A 22,849-nucleotide genomic window follows, 5' to 3' on the forward strand; every position below is an offset into this window, starting at 1 on the left:
AGTTGCATCATGGTCGTGCTCTCAACTCTTCACACTTCATTTGCCGCTGGACGAAGGAACACGTACTGTACAGGGTACATGTGTATTTGCAGACTTTCTGCTCCATCTGAGCGAGAATATAGACACTGTTTTAGAGGGTAAAGTTGTACCCTTTGGTTTGATACATTTTGGTTTTAAACAATGGTGAACGTGGGCATGGTATCAATTGTGTATCAAGTCAACTATTGTGTTCTTTGCTTATATGGCTTCTGTTGGATATTTGAATAATAAATATTACAAAATACATAATTCTTCATGTTTTCTTCTTTCCACAGTACATGCATCTTTCTTGGGATGTGCAAAGTTAATCCTGTGTTTCGTCTGAATATGCACCAACAACGTTATTCAGAGGAAAAGGTCAAGGTATTGATTCATTTCAGTGCTGAGACCACCTGCTCAGACTATGATAAATGGATGTTTCCGAAACCTCCTGTAGTCCTATTGGCTTTATCTTTACTCTGTGCAGAGTAGGGTGTCTACTCAACTAAAGAAGTAGAGGTCGAACATTCCAGTAAAAGTTCCAGTAAAATTCTGTTGTTAGAATGTAACAGTAACATTCCTCTGTTTAATTGATTGTTCAAATTGTGACATTCTAATAATGGAATGCCACTGTGAAAATTGGTGCCATTATATTGTTAGAATGTCACAGAAACGTTCCGTTTATAGAAGGCGATTGTGACATTCGATTTCTAGGACAGGCGGGTACCGCAGAGATAAGCATACATTGTATGCCCATTAGCAGTTTAAGTCAAGTTCATCAATGATGCATACTTTTATTTCTAATATTTTTTTCAACCTTTCAAAACCTTTTTTCCCCCACACGTAAATGAACGGAGAGAGGAGTGAAGGAGAGGAGAAGAGATAAGCCTCGAGCAGAGTGCATACTCTAGGCTAGAGCACAGTAGAGTTTAGTAGGGTCCTACTCATCAATTATGCAAACTTTTTTTCGAAAGACATTTTAAAACCTTTCGCACTTAATTTTTTCACACTTGAAGTGAAGGAAAGGTGTGACTTTTCAGTAGTATGAATGCCAGTGTGAACAAAACTAAATGCATTTCATGTGTCTATGCAAGCATTTCACGCATGCGGAGGTGAGTTTTCAGTAATATGGATGTGTGTGAACGTTTCATATGTGAATGTGTTGCCTATGTGTTTCCTATGTGTTTGTGTAAGGACAGTTTGAATGATTTCCTAAACGGGCCCTTCTAGGAGAAGGTAGGCAGGTGAAGGTAACACTGTTTGGAGGGATAGCTCCACTGGGGCCGTGTCCTGGGGAGGCTACTGTCGCTGGTGACAACAGAGTTCCACCTGTTCCCAGTCCATCCTAACTTGATTAGTTTCAGATCAATTTAAAAAAAAACTTTGTCCTGAGCGCCTTCAGTAGACGTAGCTAATGAGTCAAGGCGATAATTCAGATCACATATCTTCTATATATTTCTATAACAATATACTATATGTTTCGCCAGCTCAAACTCTATATCTTCTTTGAATGTTTCGCATAAGCTCTCAGAAGTATTCTAGCGAAGAACCTTGAGGTGGTTAATGAAAGAACTTGTCAGGATGTAACATCTCCTCCAGTGGGAGATTCCTTTGTACCTCCATGGATTCACCTGTGATGGCTTTGCAATTTATTATTCATGGCTTGGGGATTTCAGCTATTGCTGCTGCGTTTTCAAAAGCGTTGATGTGAGGAGGTCATTCATCACTTTGACAAAGGGGGTTGCTCTCAGTAGCCTGGAAACCAATACAATTCCAACCTTGCTGATACCATGATGCTAGATGTGAACATCCAGCTCCACTGAAACGACTCTTAGCTTTATGATAAGCAATCTGCCCCACCTAGCCAGAGGTAGCGCGAGCACATGGATCACAAAGAAGTCTAAAGCAGTGAACCGCATGTTTCAACCATGATAACCCACTACTGCTTGACATTTGAGTGTGTTTTTTAGTTTTTTTAACCTTACGTTTACATATTTCCCTGATTTGTAAGATGGGAAGCAAGCAACCTAATACTAGGCTACTATAGAAACTATATGTGCTAACACTAATTAGCTGTCTTGGACGCTTTAGTCTTTACTAGGCATGGGGTACGTTTATCAATCTGCTGTCCACTCACCGCACTTTTCTGTTTCCGTCATCTCTTTCCCCCTTGCCTTTCTCCGTGTGTGTTGTACTGAGACAATGGAGAAAATAGTTATACACGATGTGTTTCCATGAGTGGCTATGGCCCCAGGCCTGGATAGTCTCGTGTTTATACATGTCATGAAATAGCCATGGACGAAATAGACAATGTGTAGGAAATATACATGATATAGCGCAACTATGCATACTGATTTAGTGTACAATACTAGCCTTTCTTGTGGCCAGATAGCCTAAGGCACAAAACAGCAGCTGTGTGTCAATGGCTGGACCAATTTTTCAAAGCAAATTTTGTGACTTGAAAAAAATTACTTTGATGTTTCAGTCGAGAAGGCCCTAGCAACAGCAAACTGGTTGGCAACACTGCAACAACACAGAGAAAACTCTCCTATTGATGCCAAATCTAATGTTGAGAAATATCAGGATTCAAATGAGATAATCCCCCCTGGATATGATGTCTATTATAGCTAACTGTTTTGACTTGAATTAAGAGTGTTGTGATGTCATAGCCAGAAATTATTTATGGGGAGTTCCATCTTAAAAAATAATAATATCAACAGTTCCAATTTGTGTTGTTGTAAGGACTCATGAATCTGATGGGGCTGTATGTGAATAAGGCCCCATTCCCCCTCGTGACTAAACCGAAGCGAGAAACACCTCTTCATGAGGGCTAGGTGTGATATTAGTTGACTAACTCCACAATTACTCTAATTTACTGATATTTCAGAATATGGTTGATATGATTTTTCCTGTCGTTGGAGTTCTAATCCTGCAGAACAATCCCCTTACATAACGTGTTTACAATCCCGCCATCCCGTGTGCCGGTGGTGGGATTCCATAGGAACCTGTAGTTCCTCTGAACCTTCCAAGATTACAGTTTCGCCTGGATCGATACTTATGAGCGGCATTAGAGCTCCATCTTGTGGTTAACTGTCGAAAACTCAACTAGGCTTACCTGTGCACGACCGCAAGGACCACAACATTGTTATTCAAATAACAACTATTTCATATGCTCCAAGACTGTTATTGTACAGACTTTGTGCCATTACATAATCCTATAACCTCAGACGCAAACTGTCGTCATCACACCAAACTGACCCTCTTGTCAAACTTGTGTTAGATGTTCAACCAAATCAAGCCTTAAAAAGTTAAAGTAAAGCGTGATTCATTGCGCATTCCGTCCCTGGGACCTTCTGTCAAGGACCATCCAGACACCGGCCTGATAACAAATCGTGCATCATTTCCGTGTCTGTGTTTCCGTTTCTCTGGCGCATTCTCGTCACTCTTACCTCTGTGACGGAGGAACCATATGAGAGAACACCTGCAACACATTAGCTTTAAATCACTCGTCTTCTCCAGCTGCACCTGCACCCGTCTACCGGAGATACACGTTTTTTCCTCTTTAGGTCAACAACCCCCCCCCCCCCCCCCCCCCCCCCCAGACACACACACACACACACATAAATGACTGTTTGAACTGGGTTAAAACTGATTTAAAATGATCTTGTTTTAGTGTGACATCTCTCTTTCATTCGTGTGAAGTGAGGTGGAGGACAATCTAAACATACTTAATCCTTTACGTAACCAATTTAATTTAGGCCCACTCCACATATAACTGATAGGCCTACAGGATCATCAGAACCAGCGTGGTTGGTGGTGCGCTATTCCCTCGCTCCCAGCCCACAGGCATGCTCAGGGCCGACTGAAGGAGGGGGCGGGGGAGGTCTGTGCGCACTAGTGGCAGTGAAGAATGGGGGAGATTTGCAGTAAATTCCAGAGCATGACCCGATCCGTTCATACCTCCCAGGGTACATCTGGGCCTACAGGCCGCTCAGGCAGCAGCTGCTCCGGCCGCAGACGAGCTCAGGGTGGGTGGGATGTGCCGGAGGGGGTTCCCGGCTGCTTCGAATAGCTCGTGCGTTTGTCGGGCACCTGTTATGTCAAGCTACATCACGCCATGTCATTTTGAACCGATGAATGACTAAATTATTTTTTTTTAAGCCAAAGATTCAGAATATGCTTTTTTTTTTTCTTTCACCATTCTCTGTAATATCATACGTTCTGCAACGATTAGACATAGCCTAAAGCGAAAGCCGTAGATGAGAATGGGCTTCCTCTGTTCATTCAGTTTGATTAAACTGTCTCTCCATTGGATGACAGTATAGCGGCTAACTACTGCCTTGTTATTGCAGTATCTTACCAACATTGCCAGCCTGCTCAGATAACAGCTTGTATGGCCAATTGATCAAGCTCTCTCCAGGACCAGGACCGGTCAGATTTGAACAACTTCACACCCCGTTTGGTGACAACAAGCCATGCCTGTTGAAAGACACAAACAGTTTCAGTCTGGTGCCATCTGTGCCCTTGCGCCTCAGACAGACTGGTAGATTAATGACCGATAGTGGCACGAGGGACTATTAAAACTAAGTTATAATGGTGGGTTTTTGTACTTCCATAGAAGTCCAGGGCCGCAGATTTGGCTGGCACAATACCGGATTATAGGTACTGCCAGGAATTTAATTGGCCAATGTATCATAAATGCTCAACACGTTTAAAGTATTTATCATTCAGTAGCTTGCCAAAAATATAAACGTGATGTTGGAACTTGAGTCTGATCAATAGTATCACATACTTTTTAAAGGCCTATCAGACAAATAGAGATGGGCGGTGGAATTGTAGCGATCACATTGGTTGCGGCTACTTTCTTTCACCAGCAGGTAGCATCCTAATCAAAGTATTTCGGTTTTCGAAGGACCTCTGTGGTCGACACCTGGGTGCGCTGTTGTCTACGTTTTTAAAGTGATGAGAAGCAGGACAGGAAGGATAATTTGTGCCCACGTGTTCTTCCTAGTGTGTAAAAACACATTTGCTTTTTACTGTAGAACATAACACAGTTGCAGTAGAGTTCACCAGCACAATGGGCTACCTGTTTCTGGCTTTGCTGTAGGCAAACAATGCATTACATGGGATATTTTATGAATTCTGCAGACACTTTAATTCGAAGCAACATAAAACCAGAACATATAGAAATCAGTACCCTCACAGAGGAAGTGAGTAAAGCTGTGTTTGTTTGCAGACATTGTTTTGGACTGATGGACAAGCGTACCATCTCAGTAGACTTCAATCGTGTCGTGTTAGACTGTAGGGGCGTCTCTCCATTCAGCTTGACCTAGTTTGATACCCTACACCTGCCTCTTCCAGAGCAGAACGGTGAGGCAGCAGCCCCATAATGATGTCCTCGCCCCATCTCAGAGGTCATCAGCTACCCGCTGAAGCAGAGCTGGAGTGGGGATGTTCTCCCATCCTTGCCCCCTGAACCAGTCATCTCTCCAAGAGCTCCCTTCACCCAACCCACCTGGGCCCAGTAAGTCAGTCTGCAGAGAAAATACTGTATGACAATGTACTGTTCTAATGCGGCGGTTGCTAAGCAGTCATCATCACCTCACAACAGGAACAGAACATTCATTTCAGAACATAGATATGTGATCCCTCTCACTAACTCATCCACTCTTCTGGAACTACTTAGTGTCTCTTTTCCAAACATTCCATCAGTGGGCCATCTCCTATACTCCTATCTCCTATACTCCTATCTCCTATACTCCTATCTCCTACACTCCTATACTCCTATCTCCTATCTCCTATACTCCTATCTCCTATACTCCTATCTCCTATACTCCTATCTCCTACACTCCTATACTCCTATCTCCTATCTCCTATACTCCTATACTCCTATCTCCTATACTCCTATCTCCTATACTCCTATCTCCTATCTCCTATACTCCTATCTCCTATACTCCTATCTCCTATACTCCTATCTCCTACACTCCTATACTCCTATCTCCTATCTCCTATACTCCTATACTCCTATCTCCTATACTCCTATCTCCTATACTCCTATCTCCTATACTCCTATACTCCTATACTCCTATACTCCTATACTCCTATACTCCTATACTCCTATCTCCTATACTCCTATACTCCTATCTCCTATACTCCTATCTCCTACACTCCTATACTCCTATCTGCTATCTCCTATACTCCTATACTCCTATCTCCTATACTCCTATACTCCTATACTCCTATACTCCTATACTCCTATACTCCTATCTCCTATACTCCTATCTCCTATACTCCTATCTCCTACACTCCTATACTCCTATCTCCTATACTCCTATACTCCTATACTCCTATACTCCTATCTCCTATACTCCTATACTCCTATACTCCTATACTCCTATCTCCTATACTCCTATACTCCTATCTCCTATACTCCTATACTCCTATCTCCTATACTCCTATCTCCTATACTCCTATCTCCTATACTCCTATCTCCTATCTCCTATACTCCTATACTCCTATCTCCTATACTCCTATCTCCTATACTCCTATCTCCTACACTCCTATACTCCTATCTCCTATCTCCTATACTCCTATCTCCTATACTCCTATCTCCTATACTCCTATCTCCTACACTCCTATACTCCTATCTCCTATCTCCTATCTCCTATACTCCTATACTCCTATACTCCTATACTCCTATACTCCTATCTCCTATACTCCTATACTCCTATACTCCTATACTCCTATACTCCTATACTCCTATCTCCTATACTCCTATCTCCTATACTCCTATACTCCTATACTCCTATCTCCTATACTCCTATACTCCTATCTCCTATCTCCTATACTCCTATCTCCTATACTCCTATACTCCTATACTCCTATCTCCTATACTCCTATCTCCTATACTCCTATACTCCTATCTCCTATACTCCTATCTCCTATACTCCTATCTCCTATACTCCTATCTTCTATACTCCTATCTCCTACACTCCTATCTCCTATACTCCTATCTCCTATCTCCTATCTTCTATACTGGGAGTGTATGGTGTAAGGTATCATGTCTCCTGTATTCCGGCCATACCGGGAGATGTGTGAGAATCGGATGTGCTCTCCAGGGCTACGCTGGAGTTCAGGTGAAACCACGGCCCTGACAAATGGCTGACGTGTCTGTATTACGGACGGATAGACATTCTATTAGAATGGGGTTGTTGGGATGGTGTTGGGGTTTGGGGGGGGGGGGGGGCTGGGGGTGTGGACTATAATGGACTGTGAATCACTGCAGATAATAGAGTTGCCAGTTTGAATGACTGAGGAGCAGGTGAATTCGATTAGACTCCTTTGTTTTTGATTCAGTCATTTTCTGGCCCTACCATTGGGGAAAGCCTGGGTATCAGGGTCTGGTCAGGTAATTATCACAGCTTAATATCCAACGTGATGTTCCAGTTTCTGTCAGTACAGCTGTGAGCTTCTTAAACGGTGCAGTGGGCTGAATGACAAATTCATCTCCAAATATTTCGTGGAAGAATGAAAGAAAGAAAATAAGAATGGTGGGAATTGATTACATTGGGTGTGTTTTGTTCTGCTGCTGTGGTTCTGTATCTTTTCACATCCACAGAAAATTATTTTAGATTTAGGCTTTCCGTAGTTGATGATATCACTTGTGTATTGTTGTATTGTAGTATTGCAGTAATTTGTGGAAATTTGGTAGCTGGTAGTAATGTTGTACATTGCAGTAATATACTAATGTGTAGTGGTGTATTAGGTATTTATAATAATATAGTCTTTAATGCATATAATAATGCATTAAAATATATACTTTTCTAATCTAGTGGTGAATGGGAGGATTGAATATGTGAGGCAGATATCCATGGTCACAGTCCTCTGCACTGCTCTTCTCCAGTCCACTGACCAATGATGAGCAGACAATGTGTGATGTCACACTGGGGATGAACTCTGCGTCTCTGTCACGCTCCTTATGTGATGTCACAATGAGGATGAACTCTGCCTCTCTGTCACCCTCGCTGTGTGATGTCACAATGAGGATGAACTTTGCCTCTCTGTCACTCTCCCTATGTGATGTCACAATGAGGAAGAACTCTGCCTCTCTGTCACCCTCGCTGTGTGATGTCACAATGAGGAAGAACTCTGCATCTCTGTCACCCTCCTTGGCTTCTGGAGAACAGAGCTTGTTTACCCACCAGTGCAAAATGTCGCATTTGATCCATCAGTTTCCAAACCTGGGCTACAATTCGTTTAACACAGTCTAGCATGCGGCAGTGAGCTATGACAACAATGTTTGTAACATTGTAACTGTGAATGTTGAAAAGCTGCCATTCTCTGTAACACTAACTACATGGGCTTAAATACTTAATACAACACACAAGACACACAAACCATGCACACGCACACACACACACACTGCTGTACTTTGTACGTTCGCACAGAGCCCGACGGTGAGGATGAAAGAACAAACACACAAACACAGTGAATCAGAGTCTGTTGTGTTTAGTCATCTCTGAATACCTCCCTCCTCTATGGAGGATCAGCTTATGAGGCATCCAGAGGGTCCATTTCCTTCTGCCTCGGCCTCTCCACTGTACCACGCTGACAGGTGTAAGATTAACTTTGTTAGGTGTCGACTCGTTCGTGCAAGCCAAATTAAATTAATGGAACAAATTTCCCCAGTAATTAAGATAAAAATTCATGTCAGCTGTAACCTTGCCGTGCACTAATTATGTACAAATGATTTATCATCTGTTTCGCCCTGAATTTTAATCTCCCTCTCATTGATAGCTGGAGCCGGTGTTAAGAGATGAGACTTGATTAACACTGACAGTTTGGAGCAACCCAAGGCTCGCCACGAGCCAGCCAATGAGAACGGTCCATCTCGAGAGTGCTCTTTCTTCTTCCTTCATGCAATTAGAGAGCATTAAAGGTGCAGGCGCGCAGAACAGCCGGAGCATGATGTATTCTCTTTACCAGGGGGCTTATTGTAGCGGTTTGCACAGGCATCGGCTGTCTCCATATCTTTATCCCCATGGCTGAGTTTGAGGTCGTTTTGACCAATAATTGCCCTCCGTGGTGCTGTATGGTGTGTAGAGTATGTGGTGAATGGAGGCACTGCCACGGTCCCTCACAGTGGTGCCTGGCATGGCAGGGTGGAGGGTCCGGGAAGATCAGAGACTTCACCACGCCACGGACCCAAGCTCTGGATCAGACAAAGGCATCTTGGGAGGCGTGTGTGATTTCAAAGACTACCTCTCTCTCTCTTGCTCTCTCTCTCTCTCTCTCTCTCTCTCTCTCTCTCTCTCTCTCTCTCTCTCTCTCTCTCTCTTGCTCTCTTTGTTCCTGCAAATGGGATTCTCTCACCTGCTTTGTCTATCCTTCAGCAGAGTGCGGGGCAGGGTGTGTTCAATCGCAGACACTTGGGGGCGCCAGACTGCCGGGGCTTAGAGAGGGAAGCAGAGTGGTGGTACTGCACAGAGGGTTCCACATCTAAAACAAACAGCCTCATTTTTTATACATTTATGGCTTGACTGGTTTATTCATTTCCCTTGATTTGCTCCAGTTGCTGAAACCCTGCATTAGAGGGCAAACACAAACAGAGCAGCATGCAGCATCGTGACCTCTCTCTCTAATGCCTGTGGATTGGAGACTGCAGGAAAATCCTTGGCCAATATGTGGCCCGGGCAGAAAGCAAAACAAAGAATGATGTATGCTATACTATCCCCTCTCTCACACGGCCTCGAAAAGCCTGTATTGTTTTCCTTTTGGATATTTTGCCAGGAGCTTTTCCCATCCACTGTTTAAACAGGGAGTGCTGTGTTTCCAGTGAAGCCTTTTACCACTAATGTGGATTAATTGATGTTGTGGCGAAAAAGATGTATCCCCAAAGAGAAGAGCCCCACAATGCGCATAGTGGAACAACAAAACGGCAATTACAGACCATCTTTGTACGACGACCACAGAGTTGGGTCCCTGTCATATCTGTTAGTTTGGAGCCAAACACCTTGACTGAGAGGAATAGCCGTCGTCGAAGAGTCTATTTTCCCTCGTGTTTGGGTACGGGAAGGGAGACGGCATGGATCAGTTGGGGTTCATGCATACATTTAGCTTCCCCTCGAGAGGCTCTGGGAGATACAAAGCTATTACTCATATTTCTCTATTCATTTGAGCTTGTCTCCTCCTCTCTGCTGCCCCCTCCCTGGCTCTGCCACTGCCCCTTCACGGCCACCGCCCGGCCCTGCGGCCTGTCACACACACTTAGAGCTGTTTCTTGATCTGCTCTCCCTCGGTGGAACCCATGCTAGTGCTCCCACTTCCAATTGCATGGAAGAGAAGAAGAAGAAAAAAAGAAAAAAAGGGAAAGGTATAATTGAAGAACAAAGCCCATGATGCTGTGTAGCAACAGGACTATGCCCATATGTTGTGCACAACCGAACAGATGCTGGGGACGCGAGCCCTGCTCTGATATTTGCTCTGAGATGCTTCGCTGAGATTTGTAGAGATTGGTGTTTTCTCAGTCATGCAGTACTTATGGACCTGCATTTACGTTGCTTATTGCAATGTGCATAATATTCCTATAAAAACATCCAATGCTATTACACTACATCACGCTGTATATACGCTATAACAACTGAGTTTCCTTATATGTCACTACAACAATTATATTTTAATAGGAACCATAATGCAATTGCAGCATTATTACTGTATTAATTGAAAGGTGGGTTGACTATGCAGCAACATTGCTTTACATTTGTATTATAGCCGACACTAATATACTAATTAAGTCCAAATCTCTGTATGAACCTACATAATCCACTTAAGGCTGACTCTAGAGGCAGGCTTAAGAGGCAGATCCCCAGCGAGGCATGTCCTTACGGGCATCTCTCAGCATCCGTCCTAATTTGTCATCATGAGCCGGGATCTGGAGGAGCGTTTTTATTGTCGTGGGGGAATTGAACCTACATGCAGAGGTTGAAGGGTTAATTAGAAACAAGTGAGGGGTCAGGGCGGACCGTTCGTGAGGAAGGAATGGAGCCCTGTGCTCTGGTAATGGGTGGGTGGGGGGAGGAGGGGGTCGGGGGGCTTGCTTTAACGAGAGCCCTCAACACAAGATTTATACCCAGGTTGTGACACTGGGACAAATAGTGCTGATAACTGAAGGACCCTCAATATTGGGTCGAGCGGGATGATGAATAGGGTGCCAGGCCGTATTCACTTATCGTCTGGAGCCCCTCTGACACCTAATAGGGATCCCCCTCTCTTTCCCCTTCTCTCTTTTTCTCTCTTTTTCTCTCTTTTTCTCTCTTTTTCTCTCTCTCTCTCTCTCTCTCTCTCTCTCTCTCTTCTCTCTCTTTACCTCCCCTTCCCTCTTACAACCCCCCCACCCATTCCTTTTCCCCTCTCTCTTTCTCCCTCTCTTTTCCTCTCTCTCTCCCACCTTCTTCATCTAGCTCTCTCGCCCTCTCTCTTCCTCCCATCCCCCCATCCCCTCCTCTCAGGGATAATAACCCTGGTTCAGTGTATAGGTTCACATTAACTGATAAGAGAGGTGAGCTGCTGACAGCACCAAATTAATTTACAAGCAATGCTGCCATTATGCAGAGAGATAACACACTCAGTATATATAGTATTTAGTATATATAGTATGATGGTGTATATATATATATATATATATATAGCCTATATATACACCCACACCCACCCACATGTATATAGGTACATTTTGTATATGTATTTTATACAAATATGACCAACAAATATTTTTGGTCCGACACCACGCTATCGGTGTGAAAGGCAAAGAAAAAAACTTGATACTGTATGAGGATTTCTGTGTTGTAAAATCGGACTCCGAGACTCCGTCACGTGTCTTTCATGGAACAGCAAAAGAGGTGAAAGCCCTCGAGCTGGGACTTTTTGAATCCTCCATGGAAACTGTGCAAAGCTGTTGAATGTTCTCTAGTCTAGTCTTGATCTGACCTCACTTTTTCTTCTTCTGTTTTTTCTTTTTACATCAGAGTACCTACAGTAAATTCCCTTGTAGTCTGTGTGTTTGTGAAAATCTGTGATACCTCACCAGGTTCTCCCGTGCGCTCTCTTACACGTACTGTACCACTCTGCACACTCTGTGGCCTAATAGGCTTAAGCTGTGGACTTTAAAGAAATCAGGGTGGATTAAGCAAATCTCTCCCACAGTTAGGATTTTATTCCTGTTCCTATTATTCACTTGAACAGTTTATCATTTATAGCTTGGGTGTAATACACACTTCTTATTGTGTTCCGGTTTTATTCGTCTAACACAGAAGATTGAGAACACTTTAGAGCAGAAGAGGCTTGGTTTTCCGTCAACGGTTATGGGGTTTCAGATAACTCTTTTAATTACATTTCTATGTTTTGGGACACTTTCCATGTCGTGTGTCTTTTGAATGTTACTCTATGGAAACTCGTGAAGCCGCTGCCGTTTAATGATGGCTTAAAATGAGTGTGCTCTTTCTGTGTACCTGCTTTCTAATTTTACCGGTGCGTTGCGGCTCGTAGACTGCTGGATTCGCAGCGGCATCCGACGGATTATGTGTTCTCGCGGGGGAGTGAACAGAGCTCGCATATTTTGGAAGCAAAATGCTTTACGAGGTGTGAAATGGTCGATTTCTCAAAGGCGGCGTTCGGGGGCAGCTGCGATGGCAGAGCATAATACAGCGGTGATGGAGACTCAACGTGGCGACACAGCAGGACGCCGTAAATCTGCCCCTGAAAACACCCTGGACAGGACAGGAAGTACGCAGTTAGAGAGGAAACTGCTGATGCTCTCCATCAGCGTTTTGGACAATCATGCTCTGCTAGTGTAGACTAACATCCGTACTAACACTAATACTTTAGACAGAGGGCTGTCAAACCTCTATGGAGAGTTGAAAATACAAAAACACTATAGCCTAGAGGTGAGGTAGACACAAAATAACCTCTTAAAGTAAATAAACTATGCGTTTCATGATAAGAAATAAGATGTGTTATTTGACATAGGCTTTAAAAAACAAACATGGTAAATAATTCCCTTTCTATCCTGCCTGGTTGAAGAAAGGTTGCATGAACTAAAAGAAGCATTGTGGAGAGAAGATGCTGTGCTCTTTTCTAAGATCAGCTCTCTTGATCGATCTTCACCACGGTAACATCATATTCCTCACCGCAGCCTTATGTAGAGGGACCAAGACAAACGCAAGAGCTGAAAACTCCATTAACACGCCTCTCCTACAGAGCGAGGGCTGCCAGACAGCTTTGTAAATCATCGTCGATTTGCAGATTTTCTGGGGGGGCGGGGGGGGGGGGGGGCGATGGGGCGGGGGCAACAATAGAGGCTGTGTGTGTGAGTGGGGGTTCAGGGGCCCTGTGGGAGTCAGGGTGGTGTGGAGCGAGACCGAGTGCTCTGATCCACCGTAGAGCAGGCCTCTGAGATGTGCACCTGTCAGTGACCACTGGAGCCCATCTCGTCACACCAGCCTGCCGAGCCGAGCATCATGTCTGTCTGTCGGGCCCCGGGTGCTGGCCCGGGTCTGACCACACCCCGCCCCTCGGCAGCCCTGGCTGGAACTCGCTGTGGAATCGGCAGTTAACGTGACGTGCTCGCACGCAAACGGACACCCTTAAACACACCCACGATCCGACTGGACGGGTCCAAAGTACAATCAACCCACTCCGACTCCACATCCACAGCGTCCCGCTGGTCGGCTAAAGAAAGAAACACACTACATGGAACGGAGCATAAATAACCCTTTAAACACGGCAGCAGGGTTCAGCATGTGACAGGTGATTTACGGCGGGCGGATTAGGCGTCTCTTCGTTCCCTAATCCCACTCCACAGTTTACTCAGCAAGCTTCAGCAGGTGCCAGACACTTGTCTGAGGAATGCCAGCGTCGCTCTCCCCAGACCTCCCACCACTACAGCTCCCATGATGCTTTGTGCTTACCAGCCCCCAGCTTGCAACCCGCCCTTCATTACACAGCTCCAGTCAGAGCCTGACCCTCGCCCGGAACGATGTAACCAAAGGGTGTGTTCGATTCGACTGTCAGGCCGTGCCTGTCTGACAACACCATGAAGAGCTCTCTAAAATACTTTTTATGGGTCTGTGGTCTGCGATGGAGCATTCTGTCAGTGGCACTCTACCAAGCATGAAATGTTCCAGTCAGTTCTCTAAGTGAACAAAGGTAGCACCTTACACAGTCAGATCAGAGAGACAACATGCAACCACAATGTGCCTCTTCCTCTCTCCCTCCTCCCTATCCCCCTCTCTCTCCCTCTTCCGCCCCCCCCCCCTCTCACTCTCTCCCTGTCTCTCCCTCCTCCCTATCCCCCTCTCTCTCCCTCTTCCGCCCCCCCCCCCCCTTCTCTCTCTCTCTCTCTCTCTCTCTCTCTCTCTCTCTCTCTCTCTCTCTCTCTCTCACTCTCTCCCTGTCTCTCCCTCCTCCCTATCCCCTTCTCTTTCTCCCTCTTCCCCCCCCCCCCCCCTCTCTGTGAGACATTGTGCCTTTGGCTCTTTTGTTGATCCAAGGCACATTTCTGCACGGTGGCAGGTTTTGCTCTTTGACATTGGCTCTGTAAATTATGGAAATCCCAGATTCAGAGGTGCCTGATAGGATGTAAGGTAAGTGGCTTAGTTTTAATTACGTTAATATTTTGTCTCTGTGACCTTATCTCTCCATCCCTGCTGGCACACCAAGCCCCGGTTCACAGAGAGATAACACCTCCACTGAGCTAATGCACCTTTCACACACACACACGCACACACACACACGCACACACACACACACACATGCACGCACACTATATGTATTCATATGTATATATATGTGTGTGTGTGTCTGTGTGTATATTTATGTTTCAGTTTGTGATTTTCATGAATTTGCAAACATTCCTAAAAGCATGTTTTCACTTTGTCAATTTTATCTATTTACAATTAACCCAATAAAATGTACAAAATGAAGGGATCCATATGCTTTCTGAATCCAGTGTATTACTGTAATGACACGTACCAGACATGCAGTCACACAGACACAACAGAAAACTATCATAACATTTCATAGGGTCCCAGCTCCAACAGTAATTTAAATAAATATAATTCCTAGAGCACACTGAAGGTCCGAAAGAATATTCCACTCTTCCTCTCCTGGAGAAAGGATTAAGTCCCAAGCCTTCCCAAGCCTTTATCCAGGTTCAATATTATCGCCTAACTAACATGCAGTCCAGATGAGTATGATTCAGCAGAAACTCTACCATGGCCTGCCAGCCATCCTAATGTAGATTAATGCTACCTGCCTCTTCTTGGCTGCAGTCACGACAAGCAATTAAGATGAATAATCCCCATTAAGGCCCTCTCTCTAAATGGGATAATCCTATCTCATCCTTTTCCACTTCTAAAAAGCAGATAATGTGGAAAGTTTTCAAGGATATTTGTAATTATTATTTTTTGGGGGAGGAGGGTGAGGTCGTTATTATGAGCAGCAAATACAAAAACCTCTTATGACATTTTATTCAACGTTTAAAAAAAACAAAAACACCCGCATATTATTAATAAATCACTTGAATTAATTTAAATGAATCATCTTGACAACCTGTAAGATCATTTCTGATGTATAGTTGAGAACTGGACAGTTTGGGCAGAAATAGCAATGTACTTGATGTTGTTGTTGTCTGTTGGTGTAAGCATGCATTAGCCTGCGTACAGCTGGACCATGTAGCTTTCCATTTGAGATCAGATCCATAAAGCTATTACATGTTCTGCTGTCATGGAGCAGCCTGTTGTATTTATTAGCATCTATTTAGACAACAGCAACAGCAGACACAGTCTAGGATGGTATATTTTTAGCCTGCGATTATGGAACATAATTACAGACCTTTGTGTTCCTGAGAAAATATACAGTGCATACAATGTGTGTGTGTGTGTGTGAGAGAGACGTGTGTATTTGCGTGTGTGTGTGAGAGAGAGAGAAAAAGAGAGGTGTGTGGGATTTGTGTGTGTTTTGTGTGTAAGAGAGAGAGGTGTGCATGTTACGTGTGGGTGTGTGTATAGCGGTTTCAGTTAAGTGTAGGGCGTGGGCCCAGGAATAGTCATATGGGCTAGCGTGTGTGCAGGCGGGAGAGTAAACAAATCCATTTTTAATAAGGGTTGTACCTCCTAATCCTCCCAACGGCAGGTGAGGCCAGCACATGGGGCGGGCTGGGAGGACAACAGCTCCAGCAGCTGGTTGTTGTATCTGCGCCAGTGAGCGCTGAGCTTACGCAGTGTGTTGCTGGGCCCGTGTCCAACACTGGAGACAAGAAAGGAGACAGACAGACAGACAGACAAGGAGAAAGGCGGGCAGGCGGGCAGTTAGACAGGAAGACAGGGAGACAGAGAGACAGACAGACAGACAGACAGGGAGAAAAACAGGCAGGCAGGGAGACTGGGACACAGACAGGTAGACAGACAGACAGACAGACAGACAGACAGACAGGCAGGCAGGCAGGCAGGCAGGCAGGCAGGCAGGCAGGCAGGCAGGCAGGCAGGCAGGCAGGCAGGCAGGCAGGCAGGCAGGCAGGCAGGCAGGCAGGGGCTATCCTTGACTCAAATGAGACTCAAAAAATCTGTTTTTTACATTTTCATTCTCTTTTCGTCAACACTTGCTTTCATTCACCATCACGTCACTGTCCTGTTAATAAATCACACTGAAAGATTGCAAAGATGTCGGTGGACCAATAATTGGACATTAGCAACCATGAGAAATTGCAGATCATAGATGACTACCTTACAATTCTGTGAACACATAATACTATAATGGGATCTCTTTACCCACACTCCAAGCTGTTATACTGTGGAATAATGTTTTCTTTATCCAATAGAATGGGTTTTGTACACTCCCACCCCCCCCCCCCCCCCCACACACACACACACAGCAAGAGGGGTTTCATAAGTACCTACATGTATTTCCATAGGTCACTTCACACTTTGAGCATGTGTCATGCAGAGAGTGGCTGCCGTTATAAAGCATGTTTGTCCTACCTCTATGGGACTTTCACCCTCTATGGAACACAAAATCTCTATAACCCGTCTTATTGAAATAGGGAAATTGAAAAGCGTGCACTGCTTTCAGCCCAGTCACCTCTCACCCATTTTGCCTCTCCTGAAGTGTAGAGAACGATCCTTTAAATGAAATCAAGGGAGAAGCCGACAGAATCCGGTTTAATGGGGTGACAAAATGAATCACAACTACTCAACGCATCCATCACCGCCACGAGGTGACCACAAATGATCTGTGAACTACTATATATTGATTACTCATGTACTACAAGTGTCGGGTTTAATGTTCGAACCGCGCGAAAAAGGCGGCCAGGACAGCTGGAGCTTTAACTCTTCGTTGATAGATTTTAATGGTGAAATATTGATTTCTGTCTGGCCAAGGTCTGCCAGTATGGGCCAAAGTCATTTGTTGGGTAATGCTGGACACCCAGTTTGCTGGTCACAATCAATCATTTTGGCACTGAGCACAGAAAAAGGGAAGAGAGGGGAAACAAATCTGAGACGAGCACCTTGGAACTCTAATACAATTTCTGTTGGCAGTGCCTCTTGAATCTATGACAAAATACGCTACTCATTTTGCACACAAAAAAAAGAAAAGACAAAGGAAATGATTTAAAAATATGAATTCTTTGTCACTTTATAGAGTGGAGAGGTCTGGCAAATTGCACATGACGTGAAATGGTTTGAATGGCCCGGAGCAAAAATGAGCATCTTGGTAAAGGTTCTCCATGTTTTATTTAAACATCCTTCGGGAGACTCGAGGTTCAGGTAATCTGTTGTGTTACAACTCAGTGCCCGGTCTCCCCATCCGCAGAGATAACACACAGAGTCTAATAGGAACCCATCAATCACAATAAGCTTCCAATTTCGCCGGTGTCTCCTCTCTCCTAGCTACTGTTTAAAGCCCCCTAATAGCGGTGATAACATAGTTCTATAGCCCCGGTAGCCTCGAGACCCTCAGAGGGTCATATTCATCCCTAGATTAAGCGGCTGCAATGTCAGCATCTCTTTTACGCGCGAAAATTAATGCAGGGAGGGTGTGACAGGCTCTGCTGAGAAGATATGGAGTTGAGGGAGAGAGAGAGAGAGAGAGAGAGAGAGAGAGAGAGCGAGAAGAGAGAGTAATGTGAGAGGATCCTTGAGAGACCGGTAGCTTGTCAGTGAGCAGAGTACACAGATGCGCGAGGGATAATGGCTGATTTGGTTCTGATTATCTTGCTTACCTAATGATTTTTGCTTCAGTGCCCAGCTCAATTGCACTCGTAGGGAAGAGGCATTCTATTAGGGTGTCGAGGAGGCTGCAATCGTTATCAGAGAGAGGCCCCGTGCACCACAAGTCTCTCACGCTCCCGTTAAATGGCGTTGGGCGTGAGAGAGACCTAAACTGTAAGATAGATTTGATGTGGCTGCCTTTGCAGTGTGCCTTAATTAAAATGCCACTTTGAAATAGTCTTCGTTCCCTGAAAAATCTGTAGGTTACCTTGGAAGTCAAAGAGTATTTAGGCTACCTTACTAGTTTAAAAAGAGCCAACCTTGAGACACATAAAAATCGTAGAGATTAAATCAAAAGTTTCCTTTTTTAGACTAAAAGCGTCTTTGACAAAAAGCAGTAGACAAAAATACATTTTACATTTTTTATATTTAAGTCACATTAATTGGCATATTCATATAATTGTATGAATATGCTAATTAGTGTAACTTATATATAACTTATATATAACTTATATATAACATATATATTTTTTTCTTTCTACGACATAACAATCGATAAAGCCAAGTCCATTGTAAGCGAGCGGCCTGTTGGCCTTCCATGCTCTAGCCTACACATGTACAATAATTAGACCACCCTTCATGTTAATCTGATTGTCTAGTTATATTTGCGTTATCATTAGTTTTACATTAAAATGTAGATTCTTATTTCTAAATAGCCAGAAGGGGGCACAAAACCACAGGTTTATACAATCTGCCATGCCCCCCTTGAAGCGCTTACCCGTTCGGTTTGGCGCATTACAGGCAATACTCAGCCTCTTGAGTGGACGGAATAACATCTACCATACAATGCTAAAAGAATAAACAATTAATATTATATTCATAATATAACAATCATGAATTATAAATACGCACCTAGGCAGTGTTCTTCATATTGTCCGTTCATCTTATCAGGCGCATTGATGAACAGATCAATCGATGTTTAAGATGCCGTTACTGTTCATTTCATTTAATATTGTCGTAGGCTGCTTTGATACAAACATAGAGATAATTTGTATGTATTTACATAGATTTACGTTTTGCAGACCTTTCAACGGTGAGAAATGAAATGTTATGTGTGTAGCCTATAGGGCTATATAGCCTACATCCCTTTGCCTTATGTCACTGTCATAAAATGGCAACAAAAATAATTCGGCCCCCAAAATTGTACAAATACATGTTTTATGTTTTATTTTAATGCCGCGCTTTATTTCTTTATGTATAATTAGGCTATATTACGACTATATCAGACATGTAGGCTACAGTAAGAATAATGTAGGATAGTGCCTAGCGATTGTATAACACGTAATAATTTGCTGTAGGCCCACTAGTAAAAGCAAAGTCAGAAGTATCTACTTCTGGATATAGTAGCCAATAAAATACTATATTTTTCAATTAACATTTAGGCTCAATTACTTGAAACAATTTTGTCTCTCGTGATGCAGTAGCCTATAGACGTATTTAAAACCCCCCCACTGTAATTACTTAAATGAATGGAAAGAATTGGACGGTAAAAATATCAAAATATTATCTTATAGGCCTACAAGAATAAAAGTTTACGTTTCAGTATCTAAGTATCAAAATAGGCTATATGTAAATTACTGCAAAATATAATGCAATATATAAATGACATGTCTAATTTATAGAATAGGATGATTTGAAACTAAATTTGTTGAAGCTGTTGTCGTTAGGTGTGTGTGTGTGTGTGAGGGGGGGGGGGGGGGGGGTTGTAGGATTGGAATGAAATTAAAATCAGGCGCAGGTTAAGTAGCTCAACCTCAATATAAAGCCTGTCTCCCCTTCGCTCTGTCACCTTTTGTGACCAGCACATTGGCATGGTGCAACTGCCACTCAAGCCCTTTAGCATGAGTCAAAACACCATGTCGTCCGGGCAACAGGACAATAACAAAGCACTATTCGGGCTTAACCCTTTAAAGGTTTTTAATGGGATGTATTAGAGGAACAGAAATCTGATTGTCCCTCTCAAATGCAGCATGCTACATACAATATGATACAAAACTGCTGGCAGAACAAGCAGTAAGAGGGACTGAGGCCTGTGGGGTCAGTGATATGTGTAGTCTGACATGTCCCTGTCAGTTGTAATTGAACGTGTGGATTTGTTTTGAACACATGAATATATTTCAGCAGTCAATCAAAGTCAAAGAAGAGGCATATCCCTAACATAATGCTTCTGAACCATAAAAAAAAAAAAATGTACCCAATTGGGTAGGAAATGGTGATGGTTCCCTTTCTTTATTTACCAGATTATTTTGCTTGAGGCCATACTAACACCCCCCCCCCCCCCACGCACACACACACACACACACACACACACAAACTGCTGTACTTTGTCCGTTAGCTTCTCAAACAGACTTTGGGCAGACTAGGGGCCAGCACAGATTGAAAAAGTTCTCTCAGTTAACCAAGCAGCACACATCAAAGTGAAGACTTTGTTTGGAGGAACAATGGCTGGCGTCACAGTCCAAGAAGCTGAGTGTTGTTGCATGTTTTCCTTCTGAATCCCTGCAGACACCAAAATCACTGGATTATCAAACCAGCAGATGCAAACCTTTAGTGGAGAACAATATTGTTCAGCCTGCAGAATCTGAGCAGCTTGGAACAGGAGAGAAAACTAAACGCAGGATTAAACTGAAGATGTCTTTTTTTTTTTTAAGGCTGTATGTCGTTCATCATCCCTGTTGTTTAATTGTTTTTCCTTCAAAATGGGTTCTTATCAATAGGGATTGCATGACCAGGATATAAAAAAAACAAAGAAATAACCAGAAATATAACAGAAATTACATTTTGGTTTATATATTTTGAAAATTACAAAGCTTTCGCAAAAAAAAACCTGTTTTAGTAATGATCTTTTAATAGTATCTTCTTTACCTTCTGATAAAATAGACATTTCCAATTGTGTGGGCAATCCTTTAAAGGTATTGCCGACTTAAATATGAGCCCAAATTACAATTCAGTACAAAGATCTATATACAGATTTGATTTATTTGTACCTACAAGAGATGCTCAAGATTGAACCCACTGTAAAGACACAAGGAGAAATCTATCTATACGGACAGCCAATGTATTCTCATCTTGAAAGCGAGGAAGATCTGTCTGAAGGCATATGGAAATGCTATTAGAAGGTGATTTGCAGTGTTGACATTCTCACAACCCCTGTGATGCTTCAGCAATGGAGGTCTAGTTTGAAGACCCTCTAAGAGACTTCAAACATCCCCACCAAGACCTGAAGATAATGTAAACCATAAACAGAGAGAGAGAGAGAGAGAGAGAGAGAGAGAGTGAGAGAGTGAGAGAGAGAGATCCCAATTCATAATATGTGGCCTGTGCTCTCGAAAAAAAAGGAAAGTATAAACATATTTCTACTTTGTATAAAATGGATGTTTTACACTTTTCACAGGTCAATATTTTATCTGTGACCATTCACAACAGCTCTGTCTCATACATTGTATTCTTGAAAATGATTGTGCATATCAATGCAACACCATTCAGCACTTCCACAGAGAAACACTCACATATTTTAGTTATGTTTGGAGACAGAGTTTACAGAAATGCCTTGGTTTGTTTTCCGCTTAAGATGTGGATCATTCAATTATTTAGTTGACAAGTTTTAATGATGAAAACTTCATTGTGCGGAAGCAGTCTCCTGTCTCTTTCGCGACATGGAAATAGTTCACTTGAGAGACAGACGTCCCAAGAGACGTCAGGCCCAGTGTTCACTACCTGAGCAGGAACTTAATAAGGGTTCCAAATGGGATTGACAGGTTAGCATCATCAGTGACTTGATCATCTGCCTTGCCGTTAAGACTACCACCCCCACACACAACCTCACACACACAAACACACACATGCACGCACACGTACACACACAATCACTATCTCTAGCGTTGGCCCTGGGTAACCAGGGGCTACCGTGAATAGAAATACCATTGATCGATAGATCTGCTAATGTGGCTCATTACTGACTTAACAAGGCCTTGGGTGGAAACGAGAGAAGGAGGGAGGGAGAAGGAGTGGGATGGGGTGGAGGGGAGGATTTACTCACTCTCTCTGGCAGTGTGAAGGGGTCGTACGTCTTGACCTTTGACTATGACAGCTAATCATACAGAACATGGGGATGGAGAAAGAGAGAGAGAGAGACATTTAGAATGGAAAGATAGAGCAGAGAGAGAAACAAAGATAAAGAACGATAGAGAGCGAGAGAGAGCGAGAGAGAGCGAGAGAGAGCGAGAGAGAGAGAGCAAGAGAGCGAGAGAGCGAGAGAGCGAGAGAGAGCGAGAGATAAAAAAGATAGAGGAAAAGAGAGAAGAGAGAGAGGTGAGGTTGCGTAACTGTTTGTGTAAATGGTCCCGATGGTTCCTCTCGCCCGACCCCCCTCCCACCACCAGCCCCCCACCGCTCCACGAGGGACTGAGAGCACGCCAGCCTCCCAGACGAGTCCCTGAGACCTCAGCTCTCTGTCTCTGTTCCGCTGAGAGGACGAATCTCTGAGGATCAGCGAGGACACTGACTCT

The sequence above is a fragment of the Hypomesus transpacificus genome, chromosome 12 (genome assembly GCF_021917145.1).
Source record: "Hypomesus transpacificus isolate Combined female chromosome 12, fHypTra1, whole genome shotgun sequence".
NCBI lineage: Eukaryota > Metazoa > Chordata > Actinopteri > Osmeriformes > Osmeridae > Hypomesus > Hypomesus transpacificus.